The sequence below is a fragment of the Acartia tonsa genome, chromosome 3 (assembly GCF_053477335.1).
Source record: "Acartia tonsa isolate MP-2025a chromosome 3, ASM5347733v1, whole genome shotgun sequence".
In the NCBI taxonomy this organism is placed as follows: Eukaryota; Metazoa; Arthropoda; class Copepoda; order Calanoida; family Acartiidae; genus Acartia; species Acartia tonsa.
In genome coordinates, this window is record NC_137262.1 from 45,681,533 (window position 1) to 45,698,073 (window position 16,541).

A 16,541-nucleotide genomic window follows, 5' to 3' on the forward strand; every position below is an offset into this window, starting at 1 on the left:
CCGGATTTTAAAAAGCACTTGTGACTTTTGTTATTAATAGATTTTCCAGTAATGCTTCGAAATCGAACCGATTCTCAGCCATACAGAATAATCATGTATAGCATCGTATTACAAACAATTTTCCACGAATATTAAAATAAAAATAATAATTAACAATAGTTTTTAATCTTATATTTTTATTTTAATATCCGCGGAAAGCTGTCTGTAATACGATAACTATTACAATATAAAATTGGATATGAAGTAAACGGATGAAAGCGACCTTCATTGTAAGAAAAAATGTGTAAAAAAAATATTAAAAAGTAATAATAAAGTATGAAATGTAACACTATAATAAAATGACACAAAATTGTTGGAACAAGAACGATAATGTAATTTAGTATACATCAACAACATTGTTACCACAAAACAGCAAAGTATCATGCAGTAAGCATAAGAAGTTTTGTCAGGTATACCAAATCAATAATTGAACATTAAGTAGGACAGTAGGACAGACTATCATACTCTAGTTGAAGAGTAGTTGCGCCACTAAAAATGTAAAACACTTGTCCTGGAAAAGGATGGAGAAAAATATTCTGAAAATCGAACATTAAATTTTAGTATTCAATATTCTAAAAGAGGTTTTAACGATGAAAATAATGATAAGGAAAAGAAATTGTCTAATTAGATGTATATTTTCCTGTTTAATTATTGATTTTCATAATACATGTCCCCTATCAAAGCTTCTTCCTCTAAATGAGAAAACAAAGGAAGGGAGAGAAAAAACATCCCCGCCCTATTATTTCAGATGATGAATCAATTATTTTACATTTGTAGCATTGTAGCATAGCTTCTCTATAGTTAATAAATGTCCAGACGTACAGACGTCTGCTAAACAATGACTGTTAACACAATATCATTATTTTAAATTTAATAATGTATGTAAATTAAACGATTTTTTCATTGCTGCGCTGCAAATAGACAAATTAGTTCTTGTTAAAATTTCATAATTCATTTAATGCCGACCGAAAAAGTCAAAATAAAATTAAAAGAAATCATGAAATAGGAAAACATATTTTTAAATTCAAAATGATTTTGATCTAATTTAGACATTACTGTCATTTATGTGGTCAAGATAAAAAAGAGTTTTATAAAGTTGTTATCTTTAAAATTGAGATAAAGGTTGATATCCAGGGATCTAAAGGATAAGATGTACATCCCCAATGATGATACACAAAATTACACCCTCTGTTTATCAAAATTAGCAGCAGAAAAGTTTGGACACTGAACTTAATGATCCAAACAAAATTCAATAAAGTCCCCAAAGTTGCTAAGCCAGCGAATAAAACTCTCACATAATTACACCTAATAACAATAATGAAAGTTATTAGATAATTGCGGCCAAATAGGTATATTTAAATATCAACGGTAATTAACGAGGTAATTAACTCTTTTGCCTTATATGTAGAGCAAAAGTAATGGTTCCTAGACCCCTATCTTAAGAGAAATCACAAAAAATCTAACCTTGTTGGCCTGAACTATATTGTAACATAAATCTTATTTTAGGAAAAACATGATCTAAAAATTTCGGCTATGTTAGGTTGTCCTTATTGTACGCCCTTCATATATTAAACCTTAATATGCATATCCTGTTAGAATTAGACGATTTATTTATATCGACATTAATCTAGGAATATAGCAAATTTTGTTGTGATATCGACGCAAATATTAAGAAAGTTAGCTGCAATCGATAATTTATTACATAGATGTTACACCAGATTTTGTTGTAATTTAATAAAGTGATATCTGCAGCTGGCTAAAAAAACAATACCCACATCCACACACTTTACCCCACCCTTTCCCCTCCTACTGGATGAACGAACTGACCAATAAATGGGATCCATATGAGCAACCTAAATTAACGACAAATTATCCCCTGTCAATATATCCACGTATTCTTTATCCATTTTAGCTCTAAAGCTACTTCAATCAAATATAAAAAAGTCGACATAAACCACTAAAATAATATGTCAACGCTATGTCACCCAGTATAACAGAGTGTGCTTTTTTCAGACATACACATTAGGAGAAAGTAGAAAAATTTGCAAATCTAAAAAGCTTTGCCTTTTATGTCGTATGTTTGTTTGTTGTTTAAGATAAATATTGAAGTTAAGGGGTTAGTTAAACTTAGATTTAGGTTTAATGTACTAGAACTGTTGTTTTTCAATGCGATGCTTTTATACATTTTAAGTGTGTGTACGTTAGTCTATCTATCATTAGGTCTGTATGGATGTCTCTCCTCGCAAATTTAAACATGTAAGAACGGACCATCATTATTTTTTTTATAATTCTTCAAATATTGATTCCTAGGTAAAAGAGACAATATGTTAAAGCGTGACATCTCTATAATTACGTTGTATTATGTAAGTACGTCCAGTTGAAGGATTTTGAATTAAGTAATTTGAAAAACTGTAATTGACAGTTTTGCTCCGAATATCTTTGTATCTGAATGTTTATGTATATTGTCATTCTTGTTTATATGAGTAAAAAACATAAATCTGTTAGATATATATATAAAGTATAATAGCAAAAAGTGTCTTTCAGCGGAAATGAAATGACAAAAATTATCTTTGAAGTTGAAAAATGCTTTTTTTCTTACAACATACAGGTGAAAAAATTATAGGGGTGAAAAATGCTATAAAAATCGATTCATTTCCATACGATATATCTTTAAGTAAAACTTTAAAAATAATTTATATCCTTATAATAAAGTAACAGGATCTGTGTTTGTCTGTGTGTCTGTCTGTCTGTATCACTAACCGCTGAACCGATCTGGTCCTCCTTAACAGGGTAGATTCTCATAGGTCCCGGAAAGGTTTATAACTATTTTGGGGTAGGGTACCACCACCCTCCCAAGAGAAATCAAAAAAAAAATCAAAAAATTTAAATATATGAGAGACTTGAACGACACATAAAGAGGTATCGTAAAGACTTGCACACAAAAACATTTAAAGTGCCACTAGAGGCTTCTGGGGGCGTAGCTGCTAGTTTTAGATAAAGAATTAAAGAATCTTAATAACATAATTAAAGATCCAACCTAGAATTTTCAGGCATTGAAATTAGAAATTTTTAGGGCAATTCGTGAGGTAATTATATAATGGGTGTCAATTACCCCCCCACCCCCCATAAATTTCCAAACTTACAGTTTTAGGTTTTAAATACAAGGTTGACAACGTCCATTTGTACATAATTTGGTTAAGGTTATGGTAACAGCAAAACTATTTTCAACAAAAAGAAAATTATAGGAATACAAAACAGTCTATTACGAGTTTAGAATACTTGCCTTAAGTTAGTATTGAAATCAACCAAATAAAGAGAAGCTTCGCTCCTGAAATTTCTAGGACAAGTCAAGAAATAGGTTTATTAGGGTTGATTAATTCAAACTGATATCAATATATCAACGAAATCCCATACAACTCCAGTGATACCCCATTTTAAAACCTCTCGAGGTTTTCAAAAAGTATTTTTAAGCTATTTTTTCCATGTAAGGTTATGTTAAGTAAGTTTAAAGAAGGCACTAGACCACACCGTAAAGGCAACAGCTTCTATAAAAAGGGTAATGGGGTGGGGGATTGGTCCTTTGACAACAAACGGGGAAATGACCAATATATATCTCCATACATATTAGTATAAAATATTAATGGCCGTAATTAAACAAGTGTCAGGAACAAATCTAGATAGAATACTTAATTAATATGGCAGGGGTGGCTTTTTTTTACAATTTGACCTCATTCTTTCAGTTTTTTAATTAAAGGAAACGTTATATTTTATCATCAAGGATATTTAAGACCACAAGTAAGGCAGCTAAAAATGTGCAAAAATTGGACTCCTTTAGAAAATGTATCTATAGTGTTGATCAAAATAGTAACTAGTTATATAGTAGCTGCGCTACAAACCAGAACAAGGACAATTATATTTCTTTCCAATCCCTTGGACCCAAATTGTCTTACAAGAAAATGCTATCTTTGATATATTGATAATTTTAAGTCCATACAAAAATGGGTATTAGCATTGAGGAAAAGAGATTAAAACAGGACAAAGGTTTTATTAAACAGTTAAAAACCTTTCCTGGAACTTTCAGGAGCTTTACTTTACCGGTCCAGCGGTTTGCAAGATCTTAATAAACAGACAATCAGAAATACAGACATCATTTTGTAACTTATATAATAAGAATAATCCTTATCTATTTATTCGAATGAATAAATTTTAATTAACTTTATCTAAAGGGGTATCATAATAGCAGAAGCCAACTGATAAGTTTATCTGTAATAAACTTGTAATTGGCCACTTACGCCAGGCTAATAGGAACCAAAATAAGGATACACTGGTCATATATGGTCATACAATCTGATAAGGCCTGCAAAACTACCTTCATTTAAAATTTAAACAGATACACAAACAAATAAATACAAACATATGCATATATATTAGTTAGATACGCTAATTGATTACTGTGTATTGGTTAAGCAAATTCAATAATGTCTTAATTAAAGATTCACAACGCAAAAATTAATTGTCTTTTAAAAACAGTACCATACAGTGAATAACGATTTTTTATAGTAATATTAAAAGATAAGGGTAGGGTAACTATTAACCATAACACAGAAATCCAAACATGTATCTAACCAATTGAACAGAAAACAAACACATTGCAGTAAAGGAAACGCTTACATACACATGGCTGTTGGTTTCTCTTATGCATATATTCGCAGGGAGGAAGGACAGTCAAGATTAATTTAATCTACAACCATTTATTTCCCCAATAATACGATATTAAACGAATTAGAAATAAGGAAAAGATTTAATAATCGTTGGTTTTTTTTTATCCCTATCTTCCTGAAATATTTGCTAGCTATGTAATCGATTTCTTCTTATATTAAATTTCAGGGAAAATGGATAGCAATCTAACAAATAAAACACTGGAAAATAACATACTGTGAAGAATACGTGTTTGTGTGTTAATTAAGATCTAAGTAACCACTCTACATGCAAAAGGTTATAATGATATCATATTTTAATCAAAACTTCTTTCCTTTTTTTCTGCAATTTTGTAGTTTGGGAGCAATTGAGAGCAATGCTATGCCATTGCATCTAGTAGCATTACGCACTATGGGTTAAAACATGTTTTCTTTTTCGATAGGTCAAAAATTATAGGTACTTTAATTGAATTGTGATTGGTTGGTTCCAAACTAGTATTGTCCAAAGCTTTTCAACTACTAATCCAAATTTGATGCTTTTATTATTTGTCCAAAACCAGTCCACAGTGCAAAAACTGTGTGCAAATGCAGATTCCAGGAACTATTTTCACTTTTAGACCAACATCATGGCAAAAATTTAAGTATTTCGTCAAGTAACAAAGAAGAATTTGTCCCCATAAGTAGCTTAAAGGGAGATTTAAATGAAGCTAAATGTTAGTAGACACAAAATAATTAACAATGAAAAAAAGGTGAAGATCATTGTTAATTTGTTAATAGCTTTAAACAGCAATGATGAGAATTTTCTTTTTATCTAAATTTAAAGAGATACTTCTCTATTTTAGCATTTCAAAACTTGGTGTCAATTAGTAGGGCAGCAAAATAATAAGTTATAGGAAAAGAAAGAGGTAATATTGACAACCTGTTCCTAAAAGTGAAAAATTGTTCACAATTTTTTTAAAACTGTAAAATTCGTTAAGTTTTAGACGATTTGCGAAAATGTTCTTGATCTATCGGTCTGTCATATAAATGGACTGAATTACTTTAGTGTAAAATATTTATAATATTTATGAAAAATATTTATAAAAACATAGCTTCCCTTTAAAGATGACTCCCGAAAGTTTTCTCAAAGCTTTTAATTCCTTTCTTACCCCTTTGTGGGGGCCAAGCCAGGGCCCTTTGTTAAACCTTTTCCCCACAATTTGAATTGAATGTTTATTATCCAATCTTACAATAGATTATATTAAAGAAGAGTTGGGCAAAAAATAAGAAGTTTTGAAAGCGCAGCATATCTATAAATAGGATATGTTTCCGTCCGTCAATACAACATGTACTATCTTACAAAAATGTCATTTGGCGTAATTTATCAACGATACCATCCAAAAAATTATGTTATGATAAAAAAAATATTTTAATGGTTTGCTGTTTAACTTTGCCATGCTTCTTGTTGTTCCTTATGGTTATAATTGCACTTGTTTAAGACGAATTAAGCAAAAAATAAGGATTTTTATTCTTATCCTTTAATGCGCTAAGATGCTCCAGGTTTTTATTATTCTTTTTTATTTTTACTTTCTCACGATTCTTAGAAAAATTGTTACGTGTAATTTAAGCATTTTTTTATTCTTCAACATTTTTGTTATTGTTGCATATCTAGACAAAAAGAAAATTTTGATTGCTTGCAATTTTTTAATTACGCCTTAACAAGGACAATTATATATACACAAGTAAAACTAGTTATAAAAATACTATAAATATTTGACTGTACTGAAATAAAACACCTTTTCGTCAAAAATTTTACGGCCAGTTATTGTAATAGGCTTTTAAAATTCATAATTAGGTGCATGCGGAAGAAACCTAATTAAAGGTTAGCTGCGATCTTTAATAATATCGAGAGAAAAAAAAAATTCGGGAAAGTTTTGTTGAAAATCTTCAGAAATTGTTTTGATTGTTTCACATTAGATCATATTAAAGCATAGAACTCGTTAGGCCGATATCATTCATGTAATCATTCAGCTAAAGGGATAATTTTTCTCTTAATTTTAAGACCGGGGCTGATAAATTATGTTTAAATTGGCGAATTAGAGTTAACTGCCAGCAAAAAAATAATATTTTAGTTTTAGTTACATTATTTTGTTATTCATGAACACAAAGATAATTTAATTTTCAGAGTACATATCACCGTCTACTACCTATAAAATTTCACCCTTCATGATTTTCATAAAATTATGAAAACACCTTGTACCTAATACATTATATTACAAACTTACTTAGGGGGTATATGGATGTTTAGGTAGGCTACAGAGATAATTGGATAGGAAAATGAAAGAAAATTTAATTTCTATTTGATAAATTCTGCCTTTACTTTTAGTTGCAAAGCTACTTTATTATTTGAAATGTCAGTCTAGAATAATTTTGGAGCTTCTATTGAATATAGACGGCTTAAATTTATTGTGATGATTACTTAAAGTAATATGCATTCAGTATATAGTTTACTTGGTCTATTAGTCTGCCGTTCATGCTACAAAACACATGATTTCCAATTTATCATTACATCTTTTTCCTCTTGATTTTTTCTCTATGAACACAAAACCACAAAATTGCTCTTAAACTCACTTCATACGTTTGTGCTTCGCTACTTTTGTATGTTGTCTTCCTTATTTTATGATAAATGTACATGTTGGTTTACCCCACAAAATCCTTATATGAAATAAGAATCTACCGAAAAGATTTTTTAAGTTAATCAATTTTAGATTAGCTTGGTGAAATGAAAGTGGGGGTGGATTAATTTCATCCCCCCTCCCCTACCTCTAAAAAAAAGATCGTTAACCTGCTTTCTTTATAGATTAAAAAAGGTTACGTAGGGTTGATATAATCCCTTTTTGTGTCATGCTACATCATATAACAATGATTTATACAGTAAGATAAGCTTTATAAAAATATGTCATATTATGAAAAAAGCATTTTTTAATTTTAAACTTAAAAAGCATAAAGAATATTTTGCAAAAGAATTAGGCCCTAAAATACCTTTTAATTTAGTCCAAAAAAAGATTAACTGTAAGAAAACTGACAAGTTAAGAGCTTAATTGTATTATAGACGCGGCTAAAGAATTTTAAGACCCAAAAATGCCCTCAATCTTAATTTATCTTGTAAAAATATAGCCTAAAAACGAGCAAGTAGTAGTGAAACCTTTTTATTGCGTTCCAAAATTGTAATAAAAAGTGAGAACATATCATATCAATTTTGTTCACTTGACAGCCATTCCTTTTAAACACCTTTCAAATGCTTTTTGTCAGCTGTTTCCATATTTGTCCTTGTTTTTTTTGTATTTGGATATAGTGACTACTTCATAATAGCAATTTTATAATTTTTAGGAGCGAAGCTACTCTGTAACTATTAGGTTTTTGTCTTTACGTCCGTCATAGTATCTTTAAACCATTATTTACTTAAATTAAAGTAATAGAAAAAATGCTCTTTAAGCAAATTACAAGCTTCAAGATTAAAAAGAACATATATTTTTAGTGTACCTAATTTGAAGGTTTAATACAATTTTATAATCGACTTAATTTTCTTGGCTGAAAGGAACAAATTTTGAGGTCTCTAATTTCAAGCACCCAAGACTTTGAAAGTAAGTTAAGTCAAGCGTTCTTAGTCATATTATACAACCTGCAATATTTTTACTAACAGGTTGAGAAAAAGGGTCTTGAAAATGAAGAAAAACTTCAACCAAAAAATCTAGGGAATGAAAGAATAAGTTCTTTACTTCACATTAAATAGCCCAAAACCATCCAAAAATATATACCTAACATTTCCTAAAGCAAAATTTCATTCCAAAAGAAAAAAAACTTTACTACTTTATATAAAAGGATGCTTAAGGATAACTGTTTTTTTGGAGGGTACCATTTTTCTTGGCTTTTTTCTCCTTGATGTAAAAATCCCTGTAATTTTTGCACGAGACCCAACAAAATGCTTAAAATGAGATTAGGTTATACAATTTGAAATTTTAGATTTATCTTCAACATTTTAATACCAAATTATGAAATAAAATTTTAATATCTTCCTAGAACAATTTTTAGTGCTCATTGTTACAAAAAGCATTTTGAAAAATAATGAAAAATTTTATGTTCAAAAAACGTCGCAATAAAAAAGGATCTTTTTAACTTATCTATAGTACATCAAATTTTTAAAAACCTTTCTTGTGCTATGACTCATTTTTAAAACCGTTGAAATGGTTTGGAGACACGACGCGAAATTTAAATTTATTTTCTTTTCGGGTAGTTTTAAAAAATGGTGTGTTTTATGATTTTAAGGGGTTATTTTTTTCTTTAAAGCGAGAGCTTTACATTTTATCAGTCTTATATCTAAGTAATGATATAACTAGTTTTAAAAATTATTTTTACTTTTTTACATTTCATAGAGTGTTTTCATATAAGTAATTTTTACACATATTAAATATATTAATTTGATGTTGTCATTTTATTATAAATATTTTGCAATACAAAAAGAGAACATTTTGCAACAAAAAAAGTTCTATTTCTTATCTTCAGTTTATTTTTACACATATTTCCTTCATATATTCGCTTGACTTAATTTTCATATTTTGCTATCATTTTCACAGGTTTAATTTTACAAGAAATGCGGGAAATCTATTTTACAAATCTGTCACTTCACATGAGTCAAAGCGTTTTTAGGCTTTTATGCATTTTAAAAATTTCACAATTTTTCGTATTTTTTCAAAATAAAATTTTCACTATAATGCTTTGATCAAAGACAAAATATAACTAAAGCTAAAGGTAAGTTCAACAAATAACCCTCCCTCCACCCTTAACCCCACCCCCTTCAGAATGCCCTTTATTTTGTTTCCCTTTCCTACCTTTATAGTATAGAGTATAGAATAAGTCCGTGTATAAAATTCTTCAGTTCCAATTGTGACCTTGAGGAAGAAACATGTCCTTGAAGTGTGATATTTGACCGATATTCAAATTATGTGAATAAAGGGTTAAATACCCCTACATTTGACTTATCACCTGTCTTATCATAATACATCTTACATAACAATTTTAACTTAAATGCAGTTTTTTTTTCTATTAACTTAAACAACTCCTTTCCCATCTGAAATATATGAATTCTTTTTTTTTGCCACTTAATCCAGAATTCTCATTTTTATAATAGCTCACCCCCCCCCCCCCTCTTTACCTAAATGCCTCTTTTCGGTAGAGAGGAAAGACTTTTTTTAATGAACATGGACAGTGAAAACAACAAAACGAATGACACTAAAAGTGACAAAAATGCTGAGCTTGAAGCTTTGGCACTAACAGTTAAAAATCTCGAAAACAGAATTGTTAAACTTGAAACAGAAAATAAAGCTAACAAAGCTCTTCTTGATAACATTGAGAAGAACAAAGCATCGACCATGGAAGTGAAAAAAGTGAAAAAAATTTTGAACATTCAAGAACATCCTAAACAACAAAATCTAAACAGTAACTCACTGGACCCCCTGCTTGCCAGAATTGGTGCATCCGCTCACATCCCTAATGTATCTGACCTAGGAATATCTGTGCTAGAAAGTGAATGGAAATTCAAAGATTCACATTTTGATTCCATCGCTAAAGTATTTGGCAATAGCTCTAGCATAGTCAAGATTGTCCAACTACAGTCCAAAATAAATGGTTCAGGACATACATCTTACCCAATTAACATTTATTTCAGCTCTGAAACTCACAGAAGCCAGGCCGTCAGCTATTTACGCAACAAGTGCAAGGCCAATGGACTTCAACAGCCTAATATACAATTTTCTCTTTCAGGTTTTCCAGACGTACAAAGCAGAGTTAAACAGACAACTAGCATCCTACACAATCTGAAGGCCAACAACGAAATCTCCAAATATTGTATTTCGAACTTTTGTTTATCAGATAATGTAATTATCCCTCTTTATCAGGTGAAATGCAGGAATGACAGTTCATGGAGCAAAACAAAAGAGTGTAAAACAGTTTCTTTTTTTAGCTCCGAGATTTCTGCCAAAGAAAACTCAGAACAAGTCCCATCCCTGGCCGATTTAATCAAAGAACATGTGAAAAAGATCCAGGCATGCGAAGGCATTCCTCCTCCTCCCCCCAAAATAACCCTGCATAATTTGATTTCAGATAAGCTGGCAGGACAAGAGCAAAGAGACAATGCTAAGAGCATGGACAACACAGGATGTACACAAAATAGAGAGACTACTAGATCTCCTTCAAAGAGGCCGCTACAAAGAGAAGATATCAATCAGGAAAGGGGCAAAAAAATTCCCAGACCTAATTCTTCTTTTATTTCAGCTTTCAAAGGGAGAGATGAGACTTTGCCTAAAATCCCCCCTCCTTTCCCCCTCCAACCAGCTACAAATGGGACAAGTCACATTAACTCCACCCCTTCAAACCATCTACCCGAGCCAAATTACAACAACCCCACCCCATCAAACCATCTACCCAACAACACATGTACCCCAACCCACCCCCCAACTGGTTTTACCCAATCCCAAATCCCTCCTCCCATTACAACTCCAAGCTTTCTTCACACAGGGATTATTTCAGACCCTTATATTTATAGTTATAACAGTAATTTCCCCATCCTCCAATCTCCTTATCAAACTTACCCACAAATTTCTTCCTCCCACCCCGTCCCATTCCCCCCAAACACACCCCTACTCAGCTCAGATGTGTAAAAAACTATTATCTATATTCACATAAAATAACAAACTATTCATTCATTTTTAAAAGCGAAGCTTTTCTATAATTAGGGTCGGTCCGTCCGTACGTCCGTCACTGATAGCTTTTTCCATTAATTTAGGCATGTTAGAATTGTCCTATCGATTCAAAGTTGCTTGGTGATTCCCTTAGTAGTTAGGTATGATTTAGAAAGCGGAGCAACTCTATAATCATTACCAATATGGCCGTACGTCCATCTTAAACATGTTGATTGTTTTGGGTTTTTTTTAGCAAAAAATTTTTATGTGAACTTATCATCTGATTGATCTGATATTTGGTATATTGATTCCTGGGACAACAAAGTATAATATAATAAGCGAAGCAACTCTATAATCAAGTCCTAAAAATGTAAATATGTCCATAAACATTGTCCTGAATCAAGCAGTTTTTTTTCAACAAATTTACTTACATTTTTGCTTTGACTCCTATACATTTATGCTATAATTATTCAGTTCTGACACTATACAAGTATTAATGTCTGTTTGTATGACCGTTTCAGAGCTTCGCTGTTATAGATGTTGTCATCCTTGTTGTATAATGACTTATAGCTACAATATTATAAGTGTAGCATCTCTATAATCAAATCCTAAATGGTAAGAACGTACATTTACTTATTTGGAATTCCAAATTAGTTAAGAAATTCAGTCTTAAAAAATAACATTCAACTATTAAGTTCTGACACTCTACAAGAGTTATTGTTCACTTACCCTTTCTGATGTATTTAGAGCTTACCCTTGTAGAAGTTAACATCCTTATTTTTATAATAGAGAGCTAATTTTTTTTGGCAAATAATAACAATTCGTTACAGCTATTTTTATTAAAAGATAATGATAGTAAGAAACCCTTGCATACTATAATTTGTAGACAAAGTGTTAAAAATGTCAAATGTACGGGAAATCTTTCATTGGTGTTTTTTTTTAGGTAACAATTGTGTATTTGGCTTGGTCTGAAGCCATAGACTAATTAAAATTCAGGCAAAGAAAAATAGAAGTTAGGCTTCTATAACCCTTTCTGGGGTGTGCTTCACCCCTCCCCCCCCCCATATCTTGTATATATATATTTAATTCTATTTGTTTTAGATTATGACTGATGATTTTAGCTTTAACATTGTTTTTGGAAATGTTAGAGGCCTGAATGCCTCTTTAGGGCAGACATATGGATCTTACAGAACAAGCAGAGTATCATCCAAAATTCAGGAGCTAGACTATTACAATAATTATGGAACCCCTACGCTGTATGCATTACTTGAGACAAAATTAAAACCTGACAAAAAAACCCCTAAATTACCCAATCACATTCAGTATGTAGGAGAAACAAGCAACACTAATGGAGGCATACTATTGTATGGACACAAAACTTTAGATCTTAACTCATTTCATGTTATTCATTCTAAACATGCCGTTTTTGTTAAGTTAAACTTAAAAAACAGGGTCATAAACAATGTAATAGTCTATCTACCTAATAATATAAGAGAATGTCTAGAAGTGCTACACAACATTGAAAAATTCTTGGATAGAGAGAATATTGTTTCTTTTTGCCTGTATGGCGATTTCAATATCGATTTTCAGTCCAAAAATCACATAACAAAAGCAAAAAAATTAATTAAAGTTCTTGAAAAATTCAGGCTTTTTGATCTAACAGAAAAACTAAATTGCAAACCAGATTTCACCTGGCATGCCTTACGCAATGGAAAGCTTCATACTAGTACAATTGATCATTTTTTTACTAACATTGATGGCTTTTCAACTATCAAATTTCAACACAATAGTTTCTCTGACCATAAACATGCAACTGTTTTCCTTAAAAAGCCATTTATTTATAGTCCACCTAAGTGGAAGACGTTTTTATTCAACAAAGCAGATTTTATTGATTTATTAAAAAAAGAAACAATATCCTTTCTCATAGATAATGCTAAGCCTGGAAAAATTACAAACAGCAAGGATTTTTATCTCAATAATCCAACATTACTAGAAAATGAATTAGATTTTTCACATCTTGAATATCATGAAACCTCTGCTTTTTTTAACTTAATAGTTCATTTAAAAAAACAACATGATAAATACTTTTCTAAACATAAACTTGCAAATTGTGAAAAAGTCCAAAATTTTGAGAAAAAAATCGATGAGCTAATCAACAAAATCAAATGCAATCCAAGCAGCATAACAGCGGAACAAATCACACATATTAAAACAGAACAACAGGAATATTTTAAAATTCTAGTATATTCAAACTCAGAATTTAAAATAATGCAACGAATTCAGTCAGACGGCGGAAATAATAGCTATACATTCAGGCACATTAGGAAAACTAGGTCAAAAAGTTATAAATTTAAAATTGATGGTAAAAATATTACATGTCCTAAAGAAATTTCTGAAATTTTTGCCAATAACTATGCCAACATTGTAAGTCCAGAAACTTTGCCTAGCTCAAATTTAGAACAACTCTTGGATGAATATGACCTTTCATTAGACAAAATTTTTCCTAAAATTAAATCATTAACTAATCCTTTTTCTAATGCTGCAGAATTTAAACATTGCATAAATTCCATGAAAAGCACGTCAGCTCCTGGTAATAGCTCTGAGCCAAAACAACTATTTTGGTTTTTAATCAACTTTTTGCCGAAATTTATCACTAAAGCACTGAACAATTTATATCTTATAGATATAGATTCTAGTCCATTTAAATACATTAAGGATAGGAATATAATCTATATTCCCAAAAAAGGTTTTGATTTATCTTTACCGGAGCATTTTCGCCCCATAGCCCTGCTTGAAATAATTTACAAAATTCTTTCTAAAGCCTTAAATAAGAAACTTTGTAAGCATCTAGATAAAATTGTGCACAGTGAACAGTTTGGATTCATTCCTAAGAGAAATATGGCGAATGCTTCATTAAATATAACAACAGCTATTAATAAAATTGTCAAAGTTAAACAAGATGCCCAAGTAATAAGTTTTGATTTTCATCGTGCATTCGACACAGTTCTTAACTGTGTCATGGATGACATTCTATTTTTTATATTCCCTGAAGGTAATTTCGCTCAAGCCTTTACAACTTTGACAAAAAACGGCCGGTTTCGTTCCTGTATTAATGGTTTTTTTTCAGGGTACATTAAGTACAAACGTGGAGTTAGCCAAGGGGATCCACCATCAGGGTCAAAATTCATAATTCTAAACCATATATTTATTGCATTACTTGAAAGCAAAAGTCTGAAACATATTTTTTTTAAAATTGGCAATGCACATTTAAGGCCTAAAAGCTATGCAGACGACAACCTTGCAATTACTCAAATTAAAACTTCAACAGACGTTTTAAAACTCAAGTGTTTACTCTCTAAATTAGAAAAAGGTCTCGGTCTATGTATCAATTTTAACAAAACCAAAATCCTAGTTTTTGGCACTTTTCCAGAAAACCTTTCTTCAATCGGTCAAATTGTAGACAAAATAAAACACTTGGGAATATTTTTAAGTTTTGACCTTGAATATGCAAGACAACAAACTTACAAAGAATTATGCATTAAACTTGAGAGAAAAGCTTGCAGTATGCCTATGCAATCTGGATTTAACATCTTAAAACGTCGCAACCTGTGTAACTCCCTACTATCCTCCCTGGCATTTCACATCTATAGAGTTTTTCCACCAGGACAAGAAATTTGCCAAAAAATTTGGAAAATTTCTAATAAATTTTTATGGAGTATCAAGAAACCTGATGGCAGTTTAGCATTCAGATACAAGATAGCTTCACACAGGATAGAGCTAGATTTGGTTAATGGTGGGCTAAAAATGCTGCGACCAGAACAACAGTCCTTTTCTATTTTTATTAACAGTTTCATGAATTGCCTCAAATACTCTGCCATACACAAAGATACCACAATTGGAATTTTATTTGCACATAAACATTTACCTATCTCCTCCCTGCTAAAAAACTTTAGTTACCAAACCTTATTAAAACATTTGAGTATATTTAAAGCAATTTACCCCTGTAATGGTGGAGAATATTTTGAAAAGGCAATTGCATATTTCCACGACATTGAAACAAATAAAAAAACATTTTTTCATTCCCCAATTTTAACTTCACACTTTTCAAATATTTCAACTCCTTTCAATAAAAAAGATGTAAATATCTTAGAAAAGGCCAACAAAATAACCATTGCATCAATTCTTGAGACTCGCGAAATTAACAACAAAACTATTTTTTTGCCCCAACTTAAAGCCAATCTATTTCAAACAATCCCTGACCTAGCTCTAATAAATAAGTTGAACGAAGTTGTCAAAGCTGCCAGATCATTGGTACCACTTACAAGCTTTGAAAAAAAACACATCCGGAAATTGAACAAACCTTTGAGTGCCATCCATAACGAGAACAAGAGTATCTACTCTCTATTCTTCAAACAAATAAACAGAGAGAAAATTTGCCAACAACACCCTGCGCTCAAAACAAGAATAAGAGATAATCTATTTGTACCTGACCAAGAACTGTTGACGAAAAGCTTTATAAAAATCATCAACCTACCTATCTTGTTACATTATAAAAATTTTTTTATTGAGCAAATCAGCCGTACTTTAATAAGTAAAAATAAACTTTTCAAATTTAAATTATCCAGCACAAACTTATGTTTAAAATGTAATACAGAAAGCACAACTGAACACGAAATTTTTGAATGCCTGTTTCCAAAATTTTTTAGCCATAAACTTGCACTGTTTCTTGACGTTAAATATAATGAAAGCAGGCCAGAATTTATATTTCTTAAAGATACATTTTATCTGTATAATATGTACTATGAAGATTTTTCAACCAATGAGTATATTCAATTATCACACCTTATATTAGCTGCTAAAGATAGATCAATGAAAATCAGTAAAGAAGAAAAATTTTTAAATTGGAATGAAAATAATTTGTTTGCACACTCTCTGTTAGTAACTCAATTTACCTTTAAACTTCTTGAGAAAGCAGGCCTAGAAAACGATCTCATATCCAATTTTTCAAATTTCCTAACTGCATAAGTCATAATATTATATTATTAAAATTACCATTTGTAAAACTATCTTGTTAACTTAACCCAAAATC

The 16,541-nt window shown here is 30.8% G+C and overlaps 1 protein-coding gene across 1 annotated transcript in view; it reads right to left on the reverse strand.

Annotated features, from left to right (window-relative positions):
- Positions 1-16,541, reverse strand: part of LOC145314340 (uncharacterized) — a 336,127-nt gene that overhangs the window by 60,463 nt on the left and 259,123 nt on the right. The gene's annotated exons all lie outside the window — the stretch shown is intronic.